At 37.8% G+C, this 24,765-nt stretch overlaps 1 protein-coding gene and 1 non-coding gene across 2 annotated transcripts in view; one reads left to right on the plus strand and one right to left on the minus strand.

The window, feature by feature from the left end:
- The first annotated feature begins 2,173 nt into the window (after positions 1-2,173).
- PASD1 (PAS domain containing repressor 1) overlaps positions 2,174-24,765 on the plus strand; it is a 129,066-nt gene continuing 106,474 nt past the window's right edge. The window contains exon 1 of the mRNA XM_036270095.1: positions 2,174-2,217. The gene's annotated coding sequence lies outside the window, so the exon portion shown is untranslated. The remainder of the gene's footprint in view (positions 2,218-24,765) is intronic.
- LOC118636764 lies at positions 3,686-3,788 on the minus strand. The gene has a single exon (XR_004960749.1). It is a non-coding gene; the product is annotated as a U6 spliceosomal RNA (small nuclear RNA).

The following is a 24,765-nucleotide window of genomic DNA, read 5'->3' on the forward strand; positions in this document are numbered from 1 at the left end:
CCAGCCAGGCTATAAGATTCTTAATTAAATGAGTCACTAGATCTCTTTCTATTGCTCACTTATATACCTTTATGTAAAGAAAAATGCCTATCTATATATTAAGTCATCTCTCCTGCATTTTTTCTTATTTTTTTCCTATATCTTACATCATTTCCCCCCTGAATCCTAGGGTCTCCAGAAAAAGAGCAAACTATTGTCACAATTCTCAATCAGCTAAATGTGATTTATTCCTCACAGTTTTACAGGCTAAGCTCATATAGCCATGCATTGTAGAGAGGAACTAATCCTGCTCCCTGTACTGAAGGGAGAGGCTGACAATGCATGACTTTCCTATACTGCCAAGTAGGGCAGGTGCCATAAAGGGTACATAAAAGGCTTCTTGGAGAAGGTGCTTTGAGGAATATGCCTTGAAGGATAGATATGGCTTCAATCAGTAAAGATATGGGGAAGGACATTATAGGCAGGAAGACTCATGAGCAAAGTCTGGATGGGGGAATGAAGAGTATGTGTCTAGGTTGATGGTGAGTACTTTCTGGAATTCAGAGGATATAAGCAGTGATGCAGCTGAAACAGTAAGTTGTGTCATATTGTAGAGGGCCTTGGATGACCGAAAAAAGTTTGCTATGAATGCTGCTTGAAAAGTTCAAAGAAGAGGAGAACACATATGACCATGATATGAGAACACATCTAATAAATATTTTTTAGTGATCACAAATTGAACCTCTTATACTCTCCTATTACTAAATGATCTTACCTGAAATGAGGTAAAATAGATTCAGGTTAGTAAACTAAACCAAATCCAAACCTATCTAACTCGGTGGGCTCCAAAGTACACATCATTACTTGCTTCATAATGGTTTCAAGTGACAAATCTTGTCAGAGAATCCTTCTCAAGGTCAGAACTGTACCAAACAAGTAGTCCCAGATGTCAGTAACCAGTGGAGTAAGCAGTGTGCATGAGTGCCACCATGGCACCCAGCCAAGTTCTTACAGATGCTCTTGGGCTAATGGTGAACCAAGATCATCTGTTGAGGAATAGCCATGATTCCCTTCAGTGAATGCTTCTTTTTTAATCCTCATCCAAGGATATTTTCACTGATTTTAGACAGAGAAGAAGGGAAAGAGAGAGAAACATTGATCAGTCGCCTCCAATATGTGCCCTGACCGGGAATCAAACATGCAACTTTTTTTGGTGCATGGGACAACGCTCAACCAACTGAGCGACCTGGCTGGGTCACTGGATGCTTCTTGAGCTTCTACTTTGTGTCAGGTGCTGGATACAGGGAATAATGAGACCAGATTCTGGCCTTGTGCTCATCCTCCAGTGGTAGAGACTGACATGGGTTTGGATAGTGATGATGCATCCTAGAAAGTGATGTCTCCTGGGATAGTGGTAGACAAGGAGCTCTAGAGGGTTCAGGGAAGAGAAATCTGAGGAGAATGCCCAAGAGAGCATTCTATGTGATTCTGGAAAAACTTGGAAAAATCATATCGTTTTGGATCCAAAACCATGTATCCAGATCTCCAGATACCTCTAAGCCTCATAGATGCTGTGGGATATGTTTGCCAAATAACAGAAACAGATTTCTATTTTGGGACCATGATATTTTGTTTCAGCCTTGGTACAGCCCAAATAGTGCAAAGATTGTGTGTCCCTCAGAGTAGGTATGGCTACTTTCTGCTTAATACAAAGCAACTCCATAGCATCTGTTAAAAGAAATTCATGAACATCAACATTCACTTCTATATTTATAAACCAATTTAAGGATTATGAGTAAAAGTTGTTTTGTTTAATTGAACAAAAAGAAGAGTTTGTACACAAACAAATCTTATTTCTAGGGCTTGTATCAAGGCCACTGGACAAGATAACATCGGAAAGCTTAGACACTTTGATCAAGTGGGCTGCCATGGTGATTGAAGGGGGCTAGAATTAGAAGGAGACTAAGGAAATTCAACTTCATGCAGAAGCTGGAAGCACTTTAAGAATATGCTTGGGTGAGGAGCAATCTCAGTTTCTCTAACCTGGAAAGTCTTGATAGTTGAAAAGGGTTCTCTTATCTTGATTTTAAATGTGAATTTATATGATTATTTACTTCTCTTTTTTTTGTAAAAGAACTGTTTTTGATTTGGAAACATCTGTTTCTTTAAAGGTCATCTAGATAGACTATCCAGTGTCTACAGACTATACTCATCGATTTCTTCATCTCTCGTTCTTGGGTAAGAAAACACTTTTTATTTTAGACTTTTATTTTATACTTACCTTTTATATTGTAATATGCACTTGTAATTTAATGGAAGAAAGAGTCCCCTGTGTTTTAAAATTGATCAAGTTATAAGTGACTTGGGAAAATCTAAGTAATGAGCTGCACTTTAAAATAATAACAACACTGAATTAGTCAATCATTTATACAATGAAGACATGCTTAGTCAGATTTAAAGCACAGGTCAAGATGTAACATCATGCAGGCAGTCACAGTCTACTCTTAACACTTGTGAATTAAATCTATATGGAATTGTGTAGCATGAATAATAATATCTTATTACAGGTGTCATTGATTTCACCAGCTACAGATTTGAAGTACAAATTATGTTTTATCTTAAGAGATTCTATTTGATCACTTTAAATGTAGCATTCTACCCATTTCCCTGAGAGAATTATAAAATCAAATGTAGGAACGAAAAGATGTTTTGCTATGATAAATTGGACATTTTGGGTCAATGAGGTGTGTGTGTGTATGCATGTAGAACAAGTGCAAGTAAAACTTAACTTGAATGTTAGTTTTTTGCATATAATTTTATATTTATATAGTATGTATATGATCATATTCTAATAAATGAAAAATAAACATATTTCCTTTATGCTGATGTATGAAATCAAACATAACATATATTTATTGCAATAAATGTTATTTGGTATTTAGGTTCTCTGAGAACTTTGATACTTCCGTGGTGAAAAACTGAATAGATGTGGAAAATAGGTATATAAAGCTTCGGATGTAAAAATTATAATCATTCTTACATATTTTTTAAAGGGGGCATTTTCCTACGTATACAGCTTGTCAGCTCCACAAATATATATAATTATTTAATTTTCAATTACATTTGACATTTATTATATTAGTTTCAGGTTTACAACTTAGTGGTTAGACATTTATATAACTTACAAAGTGATCCCCCTGTTTAGTCTAGTACCCACCTGGCACCATGCATAGTTAAAACAGTATTATTGACTGTATTACCTATGCTGTACTTTATATCCTCGTGTTTATTCTTGTAACTGCCAGTTCACAATGTATTTTCAAAAACTGAGTGGAACTCACATGTATCTCTTGCCAAGTTGCTCATTTTATAAAAATAGCTCAATAGAAACACACACACAAAAATCCTTGTGCAACTTTGAAATTCCATATTGGGAATATTTCTTTAGCATAGGAATTCCACAGTGGTGGTACACCTGGTGAACAAATTTTACCTTGTTCTTGGCTTTAAACGTTATTTAGATGTTAGGGAATAAGTGTGTATTAATTTATGGTTCATACTGTTTGCATGAAGGAGGAGAACATTATCTTACATATATAATTCGGAGAGACACATTTGTAATGCACATCATTGCAGTTATTCATTTTTATGTTGAAAGTATTTTCTGTTTTGAAATTAAAGCTTTGTTGAAGTATAATTGATATTAAAAATTATGGAATGCTTCATAAATTTGTGTGTCATCCTTTCACAGTGGCCATGCTAATCTTCTCTGTAATGTTCCAATTTTAGTATACGTGCTGCTCAACTACTCGCAATTGTTCTTTAAAAGTAATGTTAGGTGAGACTCTTTATCTTCAGAGTTGTGTCCCTGGTGTTTGGGCAGGCTATGCTCAGGACCTTCTTGGGAGCACCTTGGACTGAAACCAGTGAGCTACATTAAACGACCTCTGCAGCTACCAACTTCACCTTTCCTTGGGCCCTTCATAATCTTTGGGGGTATCCCAGACTGGTATTTTTATCCCAGATCTAACTAAGTATTTATTGTTAGGTTTTCAAAATGTCTTTTCTGTCATTTGTAAGTTAAAATTCATCTTGCTATGGAAGGTGCTTGAAGATGGGATGTAAAGCAAAACAAAGACCCGTTGAATGTGTCTTCGAGGTTCCCAGTGCTCCTAAACATATGAGAAGTCCTGAGATGTCTCATAGTCAAGACATGTGCTTCGCTGTATTTAACTCAGAATTTTCCACATATACCCAACCAAGGAATGCTTCATTCTTATTTTTGTGTCATACGTATCAACATCCTTTGGTGTTAGTGTTCTGTGAGAGCAATGACCTTTAAGAAAGTCTGGGTTACTTGTATTAAGGCCATTTCATATAAGGGAACAATGGCATCTGGCCCAGGCATTCTCAAATTCCCCAGGAATAAGATTGATGAGTCATTTATGAGCAAGAAGAATATCAGCAGTTATTTGCAACTTCAAGCTTCCTAGTATAACTGGCCATGAATATTTGTATTGATTTAGGCTCCAGCAGGTTTGATGGTAGAAAAAACTGCTGGGGTGTCTCCAGTAGGTTCAGAGACTGGCCTTATATGTGTAGTACTTTTTCTGCTCCAGAGAAGGTGGAAAACAACCCCATTCACCTAAACTGGCAATAAGCTTTGTTGACACAGTTCCCTCTGCTCTTAGATGCTACTGCATGGGGATGACATTTGCCAGAGATCTTTTCTTTCTTCCTGTTCACTGAATGTCTTTGAGAGGATGGACTTTGGTAACTGAGTTTATGTCCTTGGAGAGGAAATTCAGGGACCAGCATCACACCTGAAACAAACAAAGAGATTCCTCTCCTTCCGAGGAAGCTGGAAAGGTGTGTTGTTTCAGAGAAGAGTTAAGGAAAAGAGTTTCAGAATACATAATTTTTTTTTTTTTTTCTTTTCAAAGAATCATCTGTTGAGCCATTTGGGTCACAGACCAGATTCATTTCCATATTGCTGAGAACCTGTCTTTTTCCATTGTAGAAAAATAAGTTTGCCTATGGTTTGACGATTTTAGTTTTTTTTAAAGAAACACTAAAAAGTAATTTTCTTATTATGCAATTTTTTTGAAATCTTGGCATCAAGTTTCAGTGAGTTTTCTTTCCAATGAATATAATTGGAATTTTATTTAATACATAATTTTAAAATATCAGCATCTCTTTATATTGCATTTGAGGTAAATCTAATGTGGACAATTTCATACCAGGTGTTTATCACATAAATAAAATAAAATACTCCTAAATAAGAAACTTGAAAGTTTAACACAAACCTCTTACTTAATTGTGGTGTATCTTGGTCATCTTTGTAAAATGTTTTAATTGAGTGAGTGACTATAATAATCTTTTGTTTCTGTAAATTATAATATAATGTGCAATAAAGTTTTACCCTTACATGAGTAATAATGGCGGTTTTTTTTTTTTTTTTTTTAGTGTTATGTAGATCTGTAGAATCTAAGTCAAGGATGTTATTACTGAGCTTTTGTAAGGAACGAAGGAGTAACTCTGTAGGAAGCTTAAAAGCCATGGATGTTTTAGGGAAATGAACATGAGTGTGACATGGGGATAATCTTGAGTCAACTCCAATTTTACATAATTGCTTGCAAATTCCAATGCTTTAACCAATATTAAAGCACAGTTACTTCGTTTATTTCCTTATTCACTCATTTGGGTGAAAGTGAGGATAGGAGGTCCAGGGGAGGTGTGCAGGCAAGAAAGAACTGCTTGATTAGCAACTCAGTTTAGGAGCAGGATAGATCCTGGAAGCCTGGGATGTACCCCAGAAGTCCATGCCTATAGCCTTGGCATGTCCTTATACACCACTGTCACAGAATGCTCATGTGCAGTTCTTCCCGTTACTCCTTTTTTTAAAAATGCAGATGAACTTACCAATTATACTTTTGTATTTCTTGTTCTTCATTTTTGGTAAATTCTTAGGTTATTCTTTAAAATTTTTTTTTCTTTATTGAGAGGGAGAGAGAGATAGAACCATCGATGAGAGAGAACATCGATTGGCTGCCTCCTGCACGCCCCCCAGGGGGTATTGGGCTCACAAACTGGGCATGTGTCCTGACCAGGAATTGAACCGGCAACCTCTTGGTGCATGGGTCGATGCTCAACCACTGAGCTACACTGGCTGGGCTTGGGTTGATTCTTTAGAGGTGAATCAGTATTCAAACAGGTGACTAAATGATGAAGAAAGAAGAGGAAATGAGCAGGGTAGAGGAGGAGAGTATCTATTGACTAAGCCTGGAAAAAGAGGTAATGCACAGCTAGCTCTGTTAGTTCTGCACAGAATCAATGAGTAGCTAAAATAGATAAGACAGAATTATGATGTGTGAAGGATAGACAAAAATTTTTTGTGTAAATAAATATATGACTCTAGGAGACTTCAGGGACTGTATTCTCAACAGTATGTTCTTGGGTCTTGAGTGAGTCTCGAGTATTAGACTTCATTTGATGCCATGGTCCGCTGGATAATGATAGTAATAAACACTCAAGAGGATCTGGGAGAGCTGTTGGGTGGGAGAGAGATGTAGCAGGGTCTTGGAACCCATCATTTCCAACCACTGGAGAGAGGAGAGTTGGGAAGGAGTCTGTGAAATGCACCTCAAGATTCTTACCATCTACAAAGCTTGAGGGCTGCTGCACTTCAGCCTTGATGCTGTCTAGAGTCTTGGAGTATACTGGACTGTCACTCCTTGCTATAGAGCAGAGATTCTCAAGTGTTCAAATCTTGTGTCTCACAAATAGCTCTCAAGGGACTGGGGTCTCACAAGGATAAAAACCAAACTCCCCTGTTTTTCAGTGAAGGACACTGATGTATTTAGACAGTTTTTCAGCATATTTGTTACTTTTGGTGAGTTTCAAAGGACATGATCACTTGCAGAAAGGTTATTGGATATAAATGTGATTGCTTCCCTGGCCGGTTTGGCTCAGCAGTCCAGAGAGACCTGGGTTCGGTTCCCACTAAGGGCACGTACCTCGGTTGCAGTTTGTCCCCGGCCCTGGTTGGATCCTGGAGGGAGGCAGCCGCTCGATGTGTTTCTTTCACATCAATGTTTCTTTCTCTCTTCCTCTCTCTACTTCCCACTCTATATGAATAAAAAATGTCCTTGGGGGAGGATAAAAAGATAAATAAATAAATGTGATTGCTACAGAACTTCAAAAGTAATTTGTCAGTGGTCTGGAGAATCAGAATTGGGAGAAACATGACGTGTTTGTACTTATTCCTAGGTGGCTAGAAGGTCATAAATGGAGAATGGAGGGCAGGATGCAAGGAGGGTAGATCAGAGATGATGACACATGTCATTAGCAGATAGGTAAGAGTTTTGAAAGAAGGCCAATGCTAAGTCATGGAGAAGCAGTACATTAGTGAGTGAATGCTCAGGTAACTGCCACTGACTCTCAGGGCAGCCTTGGGAAAGTTAGCTAATCTCTCTGAACCCCATTTTCTTTGTATGTAAAATGAGAAAGATAATAATAGAGCCTGGATATAGTAATGTTATTACTATGTTCAATTTTTAAAAAAATCTTCTATCTTCTTACTACTATAAAGCTAAATTCAGTAAAAGTGCTTGAGTATGCACCCCATCCTCAGGGAGATTTATTGCTTAACTGTAAAATAATGTTATAATAAGGACATTTTCATATCCAAGAAACTCTAATGGCAAGGGGCCTGAAGCCAGATTCCTAACAAGTCCCACCCTAGTTTTTTTTTTCTTTCTTGGTTTCATACTCTTGGTAATTAAATTGAAAAAGTTTGCATTATTTTCCACTTTGACTTGTCTTTTGGAATTCACAGACTATGTTAACTTGAGAAATTCTTTTTAAGTCAGGGGTTATAATTATTGGTTTAAATGTTTTCCCTTATTGATTGTGAATTTCATGAAGGCAGAGCCTGTGTCAGTCTCATCTCTGGATTCTCATGCTTGGCTTTGCCAAGCCCAGCACAGAGTAGGCACTCCGTGAATGCACTGGAAATAAGTGCAGTACTTCAGCTTTTCAAGTTATAGTGTTTTCATATATCCTAGTCCTAAAAGAATTTAGGCTAAGTCAAGGGGAAATTAAAAGAAGATATAAAAGAGATATACAAATCTACTGATGCTTCCTGTTAGTTCTTAGATAGATTTTTAAAAGAATGTCAATTAAGAGAATATTACAAATTTAATGGATTAATAGAAAATAAAGATTGGTATACAGTGGTATAGCTAGAAATGTAGGGACTTTGTGAACAATAGTTTTAAGAGTACAAACTTTCAGTTATACGATGAATAAGTTCTGGAGATCTAATGTACAGCTGTGTGGCTATAGTTAACCATACCATATTGTATACTTAAAATTTGCTAAGAGAGTAGATTCCTCCCCCCCTTTGGTTAATCCTTAACCGAGTATATTTTTTTCATTGATTTTTAGAGAGAGTGGGATGGAATGGAGGGAGGGAGAGAGAGAGAGAGAAACATCCTTGTGAGAGACACATCAATTGGTTGCCTCCCACATGCACTACAACCAGGGCTGGGGATCAAACCTGCAACCCAGGTACACACCCTTAACTGAGAGTCGAACCTGCAACCCTTTGGTGTACAGGCCGACACTATAACTGCTGAGCCATACTGGCCAGGGCTAAGAGAGTAGATCTTAAGTGTTCAAAAAAAGGAATTATGTGAGGTGATGTATGTGTTAATTAACTTGGTGTGTGGTAATCATTTCACAATGTATAATATACATTGTATATGTATATCAAATCATCACATTGTACACCTTAACTATATATAATTTTATTTGTTAATTATACCTAAATAAAGCTGGAAAAAATAGAATTCCCTTCTAAATGCTATAGTAGAGTACTCTCACTGCAAAGTGAAGGCTGCCCAAGTAATAGAGATGGAAAGAAGCAGTCAGGGAAAGAGAGTGCCAGACAGGGTATCCAGAAGAAAAAGAGAAGTATTATCCCCATCATTCTTCCATTTTTAAAACTTATTTTCTCCATCTCAGGGGTTAGGGTTTCTATGAGGATTGATTTCTATCTTTAATACAAGGACATGCTTTGAGAATAATGAAAAACATTTTCTACAGGGTGACTGAATTCTACTTAAAATCTTGCTTGTCACTTAGATATCTGTAGGGCTCATTTGTAAGGTTCTGTCATTGTCCAGCTATTGCAGCTAGCAAATATAATGTGCATATAAGAACAGCAGAGACTTCAGATCAATTCTACAGTCCCAAGAAGTGAAATCCTGCAGAGATGCCTTGTTCTTTTAGTGGAAATCAGTCCAATGCAGAACTTCCCTTTTCCTGTCGGGCTTGGAGGTAGCCCTGGACAGTTAAAGATAGTGCTGAATATTAGATTTGAGAAACTTGGAATTCATTGATCTTGTAAATGCTTTCACAGGCTATTACCCATCCTTTAACCCTTTAAAATGGCTTAAGACATGATAGGTTTGGTAAGCCTCACAAAAAATTCACTTTGGATGTTGAATAGGCTGGGTTTTTCTGGACACATTTATTATCTGAAATCCTAGGACTCCCAGGGACCACATTCCTTTGATTTTTGACATTCTAAATTCAATTTTCTCTCTTCTGTCATCTGGTTCTGTAGGAACATATTCTGCCACTGTGAACTTTGCAAATAGAAGGAAGAGATGTTAAGGTGAAATAGTTTGCCCCAGCACTGTCATGATAGGAAACCAATTCTTTATATTGTCTTTTCTACTTATGCACATTAAATTGGATTAAACAAATATCCAGTAATTTGTGTGTATTAAGAATGGTTTTAGATACTTTAGAATGTAGAAATTACAATAAAATGTCTCTTCCCTGAGGGACCTTACATTCTAATGCACACAGGGTGCACAGCTTGTATAAGGGTCTTCAAAAGAAAGACTTAGGGGAAATCTGGGAAGACTTCTTGGAAACAGTGACATAGAGATGGGAGGCAGACTAGTGTAATTTTTTATTTTTATTTTTTTTCCTTTATTGATTTCAGAGATAGAGGAAGTGAGAGGAAGAGAGAGATAGAAGCATCGATGAGAGAGAACATCGATTGGCCGTCTCCTTCATGACCCCCACTGGGGATCAGGCCCACAACCTGGGCATGTGTACTGACCTGGAATTGAACTGGTGACCTCTTGGTGCATGGGTCAATGCTCAACCAGTGAGCCACACCTGCCGGATAGTCTAGTGTAGTTTTTAATTCCAATACCAGACTCTCTGGATTCCAGTATCTGATGTACTACTTACTAGTTGAGTGATCTTGAGCTACCTTCTGTGTCTCAGTTTCCTGAGAAACTGAAATGACAACATAAGAATATAACTCATAGAAATATGAAAATCAAATAAGTTACTTGCTCAGAGATCTGGGCCACTCTGTAAGTCCGGGATCCTGGAGGACCCAGGGGAGGGCTTTAGGAGGAGGGACAGGAATAGTTGGTTAATTGGATCATGTCAATGTCTAGGTGAGGATGGACCGGAACAGGGCAAGAATGGAGACCCGTGATGAGGAGATATTTGCAGGAATTGAAACAAAGGGCCTGAGCTTAAGGTCAGACATGGAGGATAAGCAGGAGCAGGAGGTGTGAGTCATAGTGCACACGTGGGTTCCATAGTCAGGCCATGGATGCTGATCAGATGGGCCCAGATGAAGGAAGAGAAGGAAGAGAAAGTTATGAAAGGTAACTTGGCAACCTTCATTTGCAGGAATAGATTGATGATGCTCACATTTGAGGAGTTTTGTCATATAACTGGGATTTTCTCTGCTCATAAATTGCTAAAGATGACGAATTTGATTTTCTACTCCTTTTACTATTATTTTTAACTTTATTTTATTGTTGAGAGGATTACAGATTCCTCCTGTCACCCCTATTTGTCCCCCTCCACCGATCCCCCACCCTACCCCAGGCTTTTACCTGGGTATTGTCTGTGTCCATGGGCTATGCATATATGCATATAAATTCTTTGATTGCTCTCTTCCCGCCCTCCTTCCCACCTTCCTCTGAGACCTGTCAATTTGTTCCATGCTTCCATGTCTATAGATCTGTTTTGTTCATCAGTGCATTTTGTTCCCTAGATTCAACATATAAGTGAGATCATATGATTTTTGTCTTTCTCTGACTGGCTTATTTCACTTAGTATAATAATCTCCAGGTCCATCCATGCTGTCTCAAAGGGTAAGAGATCCTTCTTTTTTTTTAAATCACATTTTCCTTTTAATAAGGCTTTTTACTCAAAAGTGTTGCTCTGAAAATCTCTATAGCTTGTTGTGGAAACAGAAGAGCCAGGGAGCTGCCTCACTTCAAACCAGGTCAGGAAAAGTGGCGGCTCTGCCTGTGAGCCCCTGTTACTGACACTGGAATCAAACACACCGCTTTAAACTCAGAGCCAACATGTGAAACTAGGAAGATGATGCAAGTCCTGCTCTGATTCAAGGAGAAAGGACACGTTCCTAATACAGTAAAACAAAACACACAAAGTAAACAAATCTTTAGAGATCACTAGATGTGTGTGTGTGTGTATTTTATATAATTAGGATTAAAACTATTAAAATAAGGCTGCCACCTTACATCCTTTTGGTACTGGAGTGTTATATTTTTAGGAAAAAGAAAAATAATTCATGCAGACAAGTGTTCAAACCTCAAGCCTGTCCTCAGCTGTGAGACTGCCCTCCTCTCCCACATGGAACCCTGAGCCTGCCACATCCTCTGGCATTGTGTCAATGTCACAATGACAGGCCCACGGGAGCACAGCTGAGGAGTTAGACCCCTTCTCAGAAAGCAAGCACTTTGCCCACAGTGGTCTGCCTGCCACATCTTCCAAGGTCCTGCCCTTCCCCCTTTGCTGCCAGGGTTTGATAACTTGTTCGTTTTTCCTAAAAGCAAGATGGCAATCTTAATCAAAGAAGGAAGCTAGATTTTTTAAAATAACTTAAAAATTATTTTTATATAAAGCAGCTATGTTCATTGGTTGTGCATACATGAATATAAGTTTTTTGGTTCATCTCATCCATCCCCCTACTCTGAAGTTTGTCAGTCTGAACCATACTCCTTTCTATATCTCTGGGTCTATTTCGTTCATCAGTCCACCTTGTTCATTATATTCCACAAATAAGTGAGATCATGTAGTATTTGTGTTTCTCTGATTGGCTTATTTCACTTAGCATAATACTCTTGAGGTCCCTCCATGTTGTCTCAAAGCATAAGAGATCTTTCTTTCTTACAGCTGCATAGTATTCCATAGTATTCCATATGTACCACAGCTTATTTAGAGATCCTTCTTTTTTATAGCTGCATAGTGTTCCATTGTGTAAATGTACCATAGCTTTTTTATCCACTTATCTACTGATAGGCACTTGGGTTGTTTCCAGATGTTAACTACTGTAAATAGTGCCACTATGAACATAGGGGTGAATATACTCTTTCTGATTAGTGTTTCAGGTTCTTATTAGGATATAGTCCTAGAAGTGGGATTACTGGGTCAAATGGCAGTTTCATTTTTAATTTTTTGAGGAACCTCCATACCGTTTTCCGTAGTGGCTGCACTGGTCTGCATTTCCACCAGCAGCGTATTAGGGTTCCCTTTCCTCCACATCCTTGCTGCACTTGTCATTTCTTGATTTGTTGATAGTAGCCATTCTGACAGGTGTGAGGTGATACCTCATTGTTGTTTTAATTTGCATCTCTCTGATAATCAGCGATGTTGAGCAGTTTTTCATATGTCTGTTGGTCATCCTTATGTCCTCTTTAGAGAAGTGTCTATTCAGGTCCTTTGCCCATGTCTTAATTAGATTGTTTGTCTTCCTCTTGTTGAGTTGTATGAGTTCATTATATATGTAGGAAATTAACCCCTTATCAGCTGTATCATTGGTGCATATATTCTCCTGTATTGTGGGTTCCCTTTTCATTTTGAGGATAGTTTCTTTTGCTGTGCAGAAGGTTTTTAGTTTGATATAGTCCATTTATTTACTTTTCCCCTTTATTTCTCTTGCTCTAGGACAGTGGTTCTCAACCTTCCTATTGCCGTGACCCTTTAATACATTTCCTTATGTTGTGGTGACCCCCAACCATAAAATTATTTTCATTGGTACTTCATAACTGTAATTTTGCTACTGTTTTGAATCGCCATTGGAAATATGTGTTCTCCGATGGTCTTAGGTGACCCCTGTGAAAGGGTTGTTTGACCCCCAAAGGGGTCGTGACCCACAGATTGAGAACTGCTGCTCTAGGAGATGTATTGGCAAAAATTCTGTTGTGTGAGATGTCTGATATTTTATTGCCTATGTTTTCTTCTAGGATTTTTATTGTTTCATGACTTACATTTAAGTTTTTTATCCATTTTAAATTTATTATTGTGTATGGTGCAAGATGGTGGTATAGTTTCATTTTTTTGCATGTATTTGTCAAATTTTTCCAACACCATTTATTGAAGAGGCTATCTTACTCCATTATATGCTTTTGCCACCTTTGTCAAAGATTAATTGACCATAATGGCATGGGTTGATTTCTGTGGTCTCTGTTCTGTTTCATTGTTCTATATGCCTGTTCTTGTGCCAGTGCCAGGCTCTTTTGATTACAGTGGCTTTGTAGCATAGTTTGATATCTGGTATTCTGATCCCTTCAACTTTTTTCTTCTTTCTCAAGATTGCTGCAGCTATTCTGGTCTTTTTTGGTTCCATATAAATTTTTGGAATATTTGTTCTAGTTCTGTGAAATACGCTGTTGATATTTTAATAGGAATTACTTTGAATCTACAGATTGCTTTGGGTAGTATGGGCATTTTAATTATGTTAATTCTTCTAATCCATGAGCATGGTATATTTTTCCACTTGTTTGTATCTTCCTCTGTTTCGTTTTTCAGTGTCCTGTATTTGTACGAGTACAGGTCTTTTTCCTCCTTGTTAAGTTTATTCCCAGGTGTTTTATTTTATTTTATTTCATATTTTATTTTATTTCATTTTATTTATTTTTTGGTGTTAAATGGTTTTTTGTTGTTTATTTTTAGTTTCTCTTTCTTTTTTTTTTTTTTATCCTCACCTGAGGACACTTTTCCATTTTTTCTGTTCAGGTAGAGTGGGAGGGAGAGAGAGGAACAGAGAGAGAGAGAAACATCGACGTGAAAGGAACACATCGAGTGGCTGCCACCCGCACGACCAACCAGGGCCGGGGACAAACTGCAACCGAGGTACGCGCCCTTAGCGGGAACCGAACCCGGGTCTCTCCAGACCGTAGGCCGACGCTCTAACCGCTGAGCCAAACCGGCCAGGGCTAGTTTCTCTTTCTGAGAGTTCATTATTGGTGTATAAAAATCCTGTTAATTTTCAGATGTTAATTTTGTATCATGCTACCTTGCCAGATTAATTGATTAATTAATTAATCATTTTTTATCCTCACCCTAGGACATTTTTCCATTTTTTGTTCAGATAGAGTGGGAAGGGGAGAGGGGAAGAGAGAGTGAGAGAGAGAGAGAGAGAGAGAGAGAGAGAGAGACATCGATGTGAAAGGGACACATCGAGTGGCTGCCACCAACACGACCAGCTAGGGCTGGGACAAACTGCAACCGAGGTACGTGCCCCAAGTGGGAACCGAACCCGGGTCTCTCTGGACCGCAGGCTGATGCTCTAACTACTGAGCCAAACCAGCCAGGGCCAAATTAATTTATTAAATCTAGTAGTTTTTTGGTGGAATCTAGGGTTTTCTATGTATAATATCATGTGAATGTGATCTGCGAATAATGACAGTTTTACTTTCTCCTTTCCAATTTGTATGCCTTTTATTTTTTCTTCTTGTCTGATTACTGTGGCAAGGACTTCCAGTGCTATGTTGAATAAGAGTGGTGAAAGTGGACAGTTTTGTCTTGTTCCTGTTTTTAAGTGACACACTTCTAGTTTTTGCCCATTGAGTATGATGTGACTGTAAGTTTGTCATATGTGGCCTTTATTATATTGAGGTATGTTCCCTCTATTCCCATTTTGCTGAGAGGTTTTTTGTTTTTTGTTTTTATGTTCACTCAAGGACATTTCTCCATGTTTTGTTCAGATAGAGGGGGAGGGAGAGAGAGAGAGAGAGGGAGAGAGAGGGGAACATTGACATGAAAGGGACACATCAAGTGGTTGCCTCCCACATGACCCAAACCAGGGCTGGGGATGAACTGCAACTGAGGTACATGCCCTTGACCGGAATCAAACCCACGAGTCGCTGGTCTGCAGGCTGATGCTCTAACCACTAAGCAAAACTGCCCAGGGCGCTGAGAGTTTTATAAAAAAATGTGTGTTGTATTTGATTGAATGTTTTTTCTGCATCTATTGATATGATCATGTGATTTTTATGCTTCATTTTGTTTATGTTATGTATCACACTTATTGAATTGCAAATATTTTACCAGACTTGCCTCCCCGGAATAAATCCCCCTTGGTCACAATGTATGATCTTTGTAATGTATTGCTGGATCTGAATTGTTAATATATTTTGAGTTTTTTTTAGCATACATGTTCATCAGGGATATTGGCCTATAATTTTCTTTCTTGGTAGTGTCTTTATCTGGTTTTGGGATTAGGATAATGCTGGCCTCTTAAAAAACATTGGAGTCTTCCCCTGTCTTGAATTTTATGGAATAGTTTGAGGACTTTTTTTGCTGGAAGTTTTTTTTATTACTGCTTTAATTTCATTCCTTGTTATCAGCTTATTCAGATTTTCTTATTCTTGCTGACTGAGTTTTGGAAGATTATATGATTCTAGGAATTTTTTCATTTCACCCAGGTTGTTCAGTTTGTTGGCATATAGTTGCTCATGGTATTTTCTTACAATCCTTTGCAATTCTGTGGTGGCAGTTGTTACTTCACCTCTTTCTGATTTTATTAATTTGGTTCTTAGTGAGTCTGGCTAAAGTTTCATCAGTCTTATTTATCTTTTCAAAGAAACAGCTCTAGGTTTCATTGATTTTTTTTTTTTTTTTTTTTTAGCCTTTATGTCCTTTATTTCCACTCTGATCTTTTTTTTAAGTTTTTTTCTTCATTGATTTCAGAGAGAGAGGAAGTGAGAGGGAGTGAGAGATAGAAACATTGATGAGAGAGAACATCGATTGGTCGCCTCCTGCGTGCTCCCCACTGGGGATTGGGCCCACAACCTCGGTGTGTGTCCTGACCAGGAATCGAACCGGCGACCTCTTGGTGCATGGGTTGATGCTCAACCACTGAGCCACACCAGTTGGATGGATTTTCTTCTTTTTATGTTTAATATTCCATGTGAGAAATGGGAGTAAATAGCACCTATTGCACAGGCCTGTTTTGAGGGTTAACTGGTAGTGTTTGAAATACACAGAACCTAGCTTACAAGCTCCGTAAAATTGATGATGATGGCTCCACATCTTTTGCTGATGGTCCACTGTAAGTTCTCAGCCTCTCCCATTTGGACTCCTCTGGGCTTCAGAACCAGTGCTTCTCAAAGGTTTGTGCATATGGGCATTACCTAGAGAGCTTGTAGTATGAGGATTCTGATTCAGAATGTTTGGGAAGGCTGAGAATTTGTTATCAGGTAAGACCAATCCTGCTAGGCTGGGAACCACATTTTATTTATTATTATTTTTTAAATAGTTTTTATTGTTTTTGATTGTTTGTTAGTTTTTTAGAGAGAGAGAGAGGTAGAAACATCGATGTGAGAGAGAAATATCCATTGGCTACCTCCTGTATGCCCCCTACTGGCGATCAAGCCCACAACCCGGGCATGTGCCCTGACAGGGAATCCAACCCTGACCTCTCAGTCCATGGGAGGATGCTCAATCCACTGAGCCACACCAGCTGGGCTGGGGACCACACTTTAAGTAGCAGAAGTCTGACTGGTATCCCTCCTTTCAGCCTCCACTTCTTTCTGATCATCTCATATATTGACAGGGTTATCATTATAAAAAATAAATATCAATTATATCTATATAAAATACAAATTCAAATCATAACTCTTCCAAGTGCCCTCATGGGGCACTAGGGGAGATCAAGTTCACACTTCTCAGCTTGACATTCAAAGCTCTTTGTTTCTGGCCCCAGCCTACCTTCCTAAGTGTTCTTAATTTCAGTCACAATGTGCTTCTTGCTGGGTAAGCCTTGCACTTTATTTTTGTTTATATTTTGCATTTTTTTATTGTAGTGGTTAAAATGTACGTAACATAAAATTTACCATTTTAACCACTGTTAAGCATACAACTGAGTGACAGTGAGTAACTTCACTGTACTGTGCAACCATCGCCACTCTCCATCTCTAGACTTTTTTATCATCCCAAACTGAAACTCTGTCTTCATTAAATCATATCTCCCCCTTTTCCTCTCCCTCCAGCCCTTGGTAACCACTATTTTATCTCTGCCTGTTATCAAAGTTTGTTTAAAAATACTTATTGGGATCTTACTTTGTGTCTGCCACTAGGCCAGCTAGGTACTTTGGTATCCATTATTTCAGTGAATCTTGACAAAGGCCTTTTGTAATGAATAGTGCTTTATTATTACCATTTTAAATAGTGAGGAAACTGGGGCCCAGAAAGTTCAAATAAGTTGCCTGAGTGCACACACTAGGAAATTGTAAGGACAGTTTGGAATCACCTTATCATGATGTTCCACCTCAGTGTCCTTACTTGGGCTGTTTTCTTCCTACAATATCCTTTTCTCTTCATTCACCAGTTGAAGTGTTCTGTATCCATTATTCAGTGGTCTCAGATGCTGCCTGCTGTGAAGTTTCTAGTCCAGTAGTGATGATCCACTTGCCTTGAATCAATGGATTTATGTAGGTGTCATTCTTCCCTCTAAGACTGTGTGCTGCCGAGGTGTAGAGGGGGCAGGGATTGAATTAATTGCTGAAATTTAAGAACTGGCAGCTCTATGGAAGGGTTTTATAGAAGATCCAGAGATTTAAAGGAATAAGACTAAAATTAGGAATTTAATGAATTGCTGACCTCTTTCAGGGCCAGGTTCAGTTTTTACTGTACTTTGTAGAAACTTGTAATATTTGGCCAGAATGTTGAAGGTTGTAAGAAACCCTTTGCTTCATAGTAGTCCTTATTGCCCCAGGCTAAGAAAAATGCCATGCAGAATTCCCCAAAGTGTGAAACTAACAAGAGATACACTTTTATTTTATTTATTTATTCATTTATTTATTTATTTGTATTAATTTATTTTGTTGCAGCTGTTTCTCCTTTTCCCCCCTAGACACCCTCCTCCCCATCTCACCCCCCACCCTCCATCACTGTTGTCTATGTCCATTGGTTATGCATACATGCATATAAGTTTTTTGGTTTATTTTATTCATCTCGTCTGTCCCCCTATTCTGAGGTTTGTCAGTCTGAACTGTACTCCTTTCTAGATCTGACAGTGTTTCTCTATGGATCTGGCTTTGCCTTTTTTTTTGTCTGTCAGTCTTTTAGAAATGAGATTAGCTGGGTGAGAGGTGTTCAGTACCCTGTGGTTGCACATCAGCATTTTGCCAGGTAGAACTCACTGTTTCTTGTGTCATTTATTCATTCACCAAACATTTATTCAGTATCGATTTTCTGCCAGGAAGTTTGGGGTGCTGAGAATACAACATTGGACACAACTAACCTGGCCCTGTCCTCAGAAGGGACAACTGAATGTGCAAAGAATGAGCCTCAGCTTTGGTCTAGGAAACAGTGGACATTTTACCTGTGTAAATGTGTGTGATTCTGTGCAAATGGGCTTATTTCCTTCATTGCCTGGTTTCCCCACCACCTCATCCAGGCCAGGACCCATGCGTGTGCAGTGAGAGCTTGCTGAAAGAACTCAAGTTTGAGAAAATAAACACCACTCACTAGGGATAGTCCAAAGGAATCAGGAAGCCTGGTCATGCTTCTGGATCTCTTTTGGAGCATGACTTTGCCACTTACCCCTTCCAGGGTTATTTGACGTGATACATAGCACACATATTACATAAATCACTATAAATTAATTTCTGTTCTTGATTTTTATCCATTGGAAAAGTATATTCTCTTAAGATGGATGAGTAACTGATGAGATAAGTTTTTATGAGCTGTAATTTTTAAAGAAAGTATTGATTGAAAATAAATTGGAAAATTCCACTGACTTGGCCATACACATTTAACACCATTACTGTCTACACGAGAATTGTAAATATTTCAATCTTTCTCATTGATTAAATATCTTTAATAAACCTTATATGAGGAAGAGAAGATTACTTCATTCAAATTGACGAAGCACGCCATCATGCATTTCCCCCTGTAAACTTAAAAATTCTCCAGAATCATACTGAGATTTGAAAGACTACCCCTTGATCCACTGTTTATAAAAAATGTGATGTGTATCTCTGTACAAAGAAAGTGTTGATCCCTGATAATGCACAGAAAATTTAATAACTAGAAATATGTAGCCTATCTTTCACAATGGCATTTTAAATACTTTGAGGTTTTTACTTTAAAGTAAATAAATATTGTAACCAGAGTAATAGTCAAAGATGTATGCTCCTTTGCATTCTGCTTTTGTTCAGACCCTTTCTGGTCTGAATGATGTTTACATGAGCCAAACTCTTTCCAGCCATTATTGCACTGTGAAGGCCACAGGGGTTTCCTTCTCTCTGTCAGTAAGCTGAGCTGACTGACAGACCAGGGAGGAGGGGGAGAGCACAGACTGATCATCAGAGCACCTTTCTGGCTGCTGCCGAAATAGGACTAAATATGTTGAATAGCTCATTATAGGCCTGCTAGTGACTGCCTACAGCGAGGGCAGCTGTTCCTGGTTATAGAGCACTAACTAGTTAACTTTAACCTCTTCATGTGTGAAAGGGTGAAGATGTGCTCTGTTTCTCACTCTCGCTTTCTTTTTGAAACAGAGTATTTTTCATGATTGCGTTTGATATTACCAGAAACTACCAGTGATATTTTCAACTGAGTTCTCCCCAGTTATGCCAGAACTTTCTGTTCTATTGCTCTTTCTGTAATTCTTTTAATGCCCTTGTTTTTTTCCCTCCTAAAATTTATTACAGTCCCTTAACTGCTGTACATTTTTCTCAGTGAACCTCTCCCATCCCTGTCCACAGCTTCTTTTTTTCTCACCTGAGGACACCTTTTCTATTTTTTTTTTAATCCTCACCCGAGGACATTTTTCAATATTTTGTTCAGATAGAGTGGGAGGGAGAGAGAGAGAGAGAGAAGCATTGATGTGAAAGGGACACATCGAGTGGTTGCCACCCGCACGACCCAACCAGGGCTGGGGGCAAACTGCAACTGAGGTACGTGCCCTTAGCGGGAACCAAACCCGGGTCTCTCTGGACCGTAGGCCGATGTTCTAACCGTTGAGCCAAACCGGCCAGGGCCACAGCTTCTTGACTTGGTTAATCTTTACACTAGAGTCCCAAATGTCATCTAGTTTTTCTGGCCAATATCCTTAGTGCCTCTTGTCCTTCTTCATGCCTGGAGAAAATCTGACCAAGGGTCAATATGATCTCCCCCCTCCTCCATTTCTGTAGTATGTGGACTACTGTGTGCTGTTGGAGAAAAATGTCACTTCTGTGCAGCTCATTATTACTACAGAGTCATGCTTTTCTGTCACATGTCGCCCATGAGGGCATACATTAGGTGTCATTATACCCTGACTCTGTCCAGACCTGAGACACCACTTCTTCATGACATGTTATTTACCCAGTTGGCTCACTGCATGGAAATTAATTTCACAGTTCTCTCATTCTCTCCATAAGCGGTATCTAGAAACCTCTCTATATTGCCAAATTTTCGCCATTGCTTTCTTCTCTTAGAAGAGTTTACCTTCCTACAGTCTTTTAGATTTTGTACTGAGATATATATATATATATCAGTACAGAATATATAAATATAATATATATAAATATATATATAAAATATATAAATGTAATATATATATATAAATATATATATATATATAAATATATTTAATCCTCACATGAGGATATTTTTCTATTTAGTTTCAGATAGAGTGGGAGGGAGGGAAAGAGAAGGAGAGAGAGAGAAAGATCGATGTGAGAGGGGCACATCGACTGGTTGCATCCCGCACTGAGCAAAACTGGCCAGGGTTCTATTTTATCTTTTAAAAATTGTTTTCTCTGGGAATTTATCCGAAGAAATCTGAAGCACTAAATTTGAAAGAATATATACACCCCTATGTTCATTGCAGCATTATTTACCAATAACCAAGATTTGGAAGCAGCCCAGGTGTCCGTCAGTAGATGAGTAGATGACAAAGCTGTGGTACATACACACAATGGAATACTAATTGGCCTTAAAAAAGAAAGACATCTTATCCTTTGAGACACCCTATGGACCTGGATAGCATTAGCTAATTAAGCCAGTCAGAGAAAGGTAAGTACTCATATGTGGAATCTAATGAACAAAATTAATGGATAAGCAAAAATAGTGATGGATTCATAGATAGAGAGCAGGCTGACAGCTGTTGGGGGAAGGAAGGTGGAGGAATGTAGAAGAGGGTATAGGGGGGATAAATGATGATAGATGGAGAATTGACTTGGGGTGGGAACCACATAATACAGTGTACCGATGGTGTGTTGTAGAATTGTGCACCTGAAACGTATAACTTTGTTAACCAGTGTCACCCTAATACAGTCCATAAAAACGAACAAGTAATTTAAAATGTTTTCTAATTTTGGTTACTGGTGTATAGAAACAAAATTACTTTTAAAATATTAATCTTGTATACAACAACCTTGATGAACTATTTTATTATTCCTAGTAAATTGCAGAATATCTTCGGTTTTCTATGAAGATAATCATAGTGTTCATGACTGAAGACAATTTTATTTTTCCTTTCCAAGAGTTATTTATTTTATTTATTTTTCTTATATAACACATGAGTTAGTGGTTTTACCACTATTTATTGAATGTTTAGCACCTACTCTTGTTTTTCCCCTGAAACTAAATCATTGTTTTAATGTTCCATTTTTAAGGGTATTGTTTGTATATTTTTGGTTGACTCCCTTTATAAGGTTAAGGAATTTGTTGTCTATATATCTAGTCTGTTAAGAATATTTTAAAAAATTATATATGTGTATTGAATTATATCAAATGCATTTTTTGCGTCTACTAAGATGATCATGTTCTTTTTCTCTGTTATGTTGAATTATATTTTTTCTAATGTGAAATTATCCTATTATTTCTGGAATTAGCTCACATTTTTTAAATACTCTGCTGATTTGGGTTCAATAATTTTACTTAGAATTTAAAAAAATGTTTTTTCTTTATTGATTTTTAGAGAGAGGAAAGGAGAGGGAGAGAGAGATAGAAACATCGATCAGAGAGGACATCGATTGGTCACCTCCTGCATGTCCCCAACTGGGGATCAGGCCTACAACCTGGAATCGAACTGGTGACCTCTTAGTGCATGGGTTGACGCTCAACCACTGAACCACACCAGCCTAGCTTACTTAGAATTTTGAATCTGGATCATAAATAAAATTACCTTATAAAAATCCCCCTTCTGCCCTGGCCGGTTTGGCTCAGCGGTTAGAGCGTCGGCCTGCGGTCCGGAGAGACCTGGGTTCGGTTCCCGCTAAGGGCACGTACTTCGGTTGCAGTTTGTCCCCGGCCCTGGTTGGTCGTGCGGGTGGCAGCCACTTGATGTGTCCCTTCACGTCGATGTTTCTGTCTCTCTCTCCCTTCCTCTCTCTCCCTCCCACTCTATCTGAACAAAAAATGGAAAAATATCCTCGGGTGAGGATAAAAAAAAAAATCCCCCTTCTGGTTTAGTAGAAAGGATATACTAGCATTCTCAGACAAGAAAATGCTGAAGGAGTTCATCACTACCAAATTAGTATTACAAGAAATGTTAGAGACTTTTTTAAGAAGAAGGAAAAAAGATCAAAAGATCAAACATAGGAATAATAAAATGGCAATAACTACATACCTATCAATAATTACTTTAAATGTATTAAATGTTCCAATAAAAAGACATTGGGTGGCTGAATTGATAAGAAAACATGACCCATACATGTGCTGCCTACAGAGGACTCATTTCAGATTGAAAGACACGCACAGACTGAAGATAAAGTGATGGAAAAAGATATTTCATGCAAATGGAAACAAACAAAAAAGAGGTCAGATAGCAATACTTATATCATACAAAATATACTTTAAAACAAAGGCTATATATAACAAGAGACAAAGAATGACTCAGTAATTCCACCTCTGGGTATTTATTAGAAGAATACCCAAACACTAATTTGAAAAGGCATATACATCCCTGTGTTTGTTGCAGCATCATGTACAATAGCCAAGATATGGAAGAAACCTAAGTGTCTGTCCACTGATAAATGAATGAATAAAGAGATGATACATATATACAAAGGAATATTACTCAGCCATAAAAAGAATGAAATCTAGCCATCTGAAACAACATGGATTGACCTAGAGGATATTATGCTAAGTGAAGTAAGTCAGACTGAGAAGGACAAAGATCATATGATTTCACTTCAATGTGGAATCTAAAAACAAAGTAAATGAAAAGCAAAACAGAAACAAACTCAGTGATACAGAGAACATTTTGATAGTTGCCAGATGGCAGGGTTTTGGGGGATTAGTGGAAAAGGGTAAGGGATTAAGATGTGCCAGTTATAAAAACAGTCACAGGGATATAAAGTACAGCATAGGTAATATAGTCAATAATACTGTAATAACTATGTATAATGTCAGATGGATCTAGATTTATATTGGGATGATCACTTAGTAAATTATATAAAGTCTGATCTCTGTGTTGTACACCTGAAACTAATATAATACTGAATGTCAACTGTAATTGAAAAACAAAAAAATATATAAAATTATGAAAAGAATATACTAGCCCGTGGCTCAGTTGTTTGAGGTCATCCCATGCACCAGGAGGTCACTGGTTCGATTGCCACTCAGAGCACATGCCTGGGTTTCAGGCTCAATCCCCAGCTGGGGGCATGCAGGAGGCAGCAATGATTCTCTCTCTCATCAATGTTTCCATCTTTCTCTCCATTTCCCTTCCTCTTTCTGAAAAAGAAAAAGTATTTTTAAAAAATCCACCTTAAAATAAAAAGAAAAAAATACGATAGTATTTTAAAATGACTTGGGTGGGTGGCTTCTCTTTTTATCGGGTTTTTTTTTTTTTTTTTTTTTTTTAGCATGAAATACGAAATACCTGTTATTTAAACATTTGGAAACATCCATTTGTGTTTTAACATTGAGGCTATTTTGTTTAGGCTTGGTTAGGTTGTCTTCTCCCTTATTTCTTGATCAGTGTGGTAAAACAATGTTTTATTTTATTTTTTAAGAAACAGATTTTTTGATCTGTCCTATTACATCTTTATTTTCTATTTTGTCATTTTCTGGTCTTATCTTTATTATGTCCTTGCTTTTCCTTTCTTTAACTTTACTCTTGTTTTCACATTTTTTTTGTTGACGCCTTAATTAATTTATTGTCTTTTTTCCTAATAAGGATCTAGAAGTATAATTTTTCTCAGTACTGCTTCAGCTGCATATTACAGGCTGTTATGTAGTATTCTTATAGTACTTCATTTCTGAATATTTTCTGTTTTCCAGAGCTATTTAGGAAATTTTGTTGTTGTTGCTGTTGTTATTGTTTTAAATATCCAAGTCAAAAAGTTTTCATATTCACTTTTTGTTCTTGATTTCTAATTCAATTACATTAGGGCCAGAGCATATGATCTGTATGATACTATTCTTTGATATTTGCTGATCTGTTTATTTCTTAGAATGGCCTAGCTATATTTTGTGTTCTGAAATTTCACT

Source organism: Molossus molossus, unplaced genomic scaffold, assembly GCF_014108415.1.
Source record: "Molossus molossus isolate mMolMol1 unplaced genomic scaffold, mMolMol1.p scaffold_m16_p_2, whole genome shotgun sequence".
In the NCBI taxonomy this organism is placed as follows: domain Eukaryota; kingdom Metazoa; phylum Chordata; class Mammalia; order Chiroptera; family Molossidae; genus Molossus; species Molossus molossus.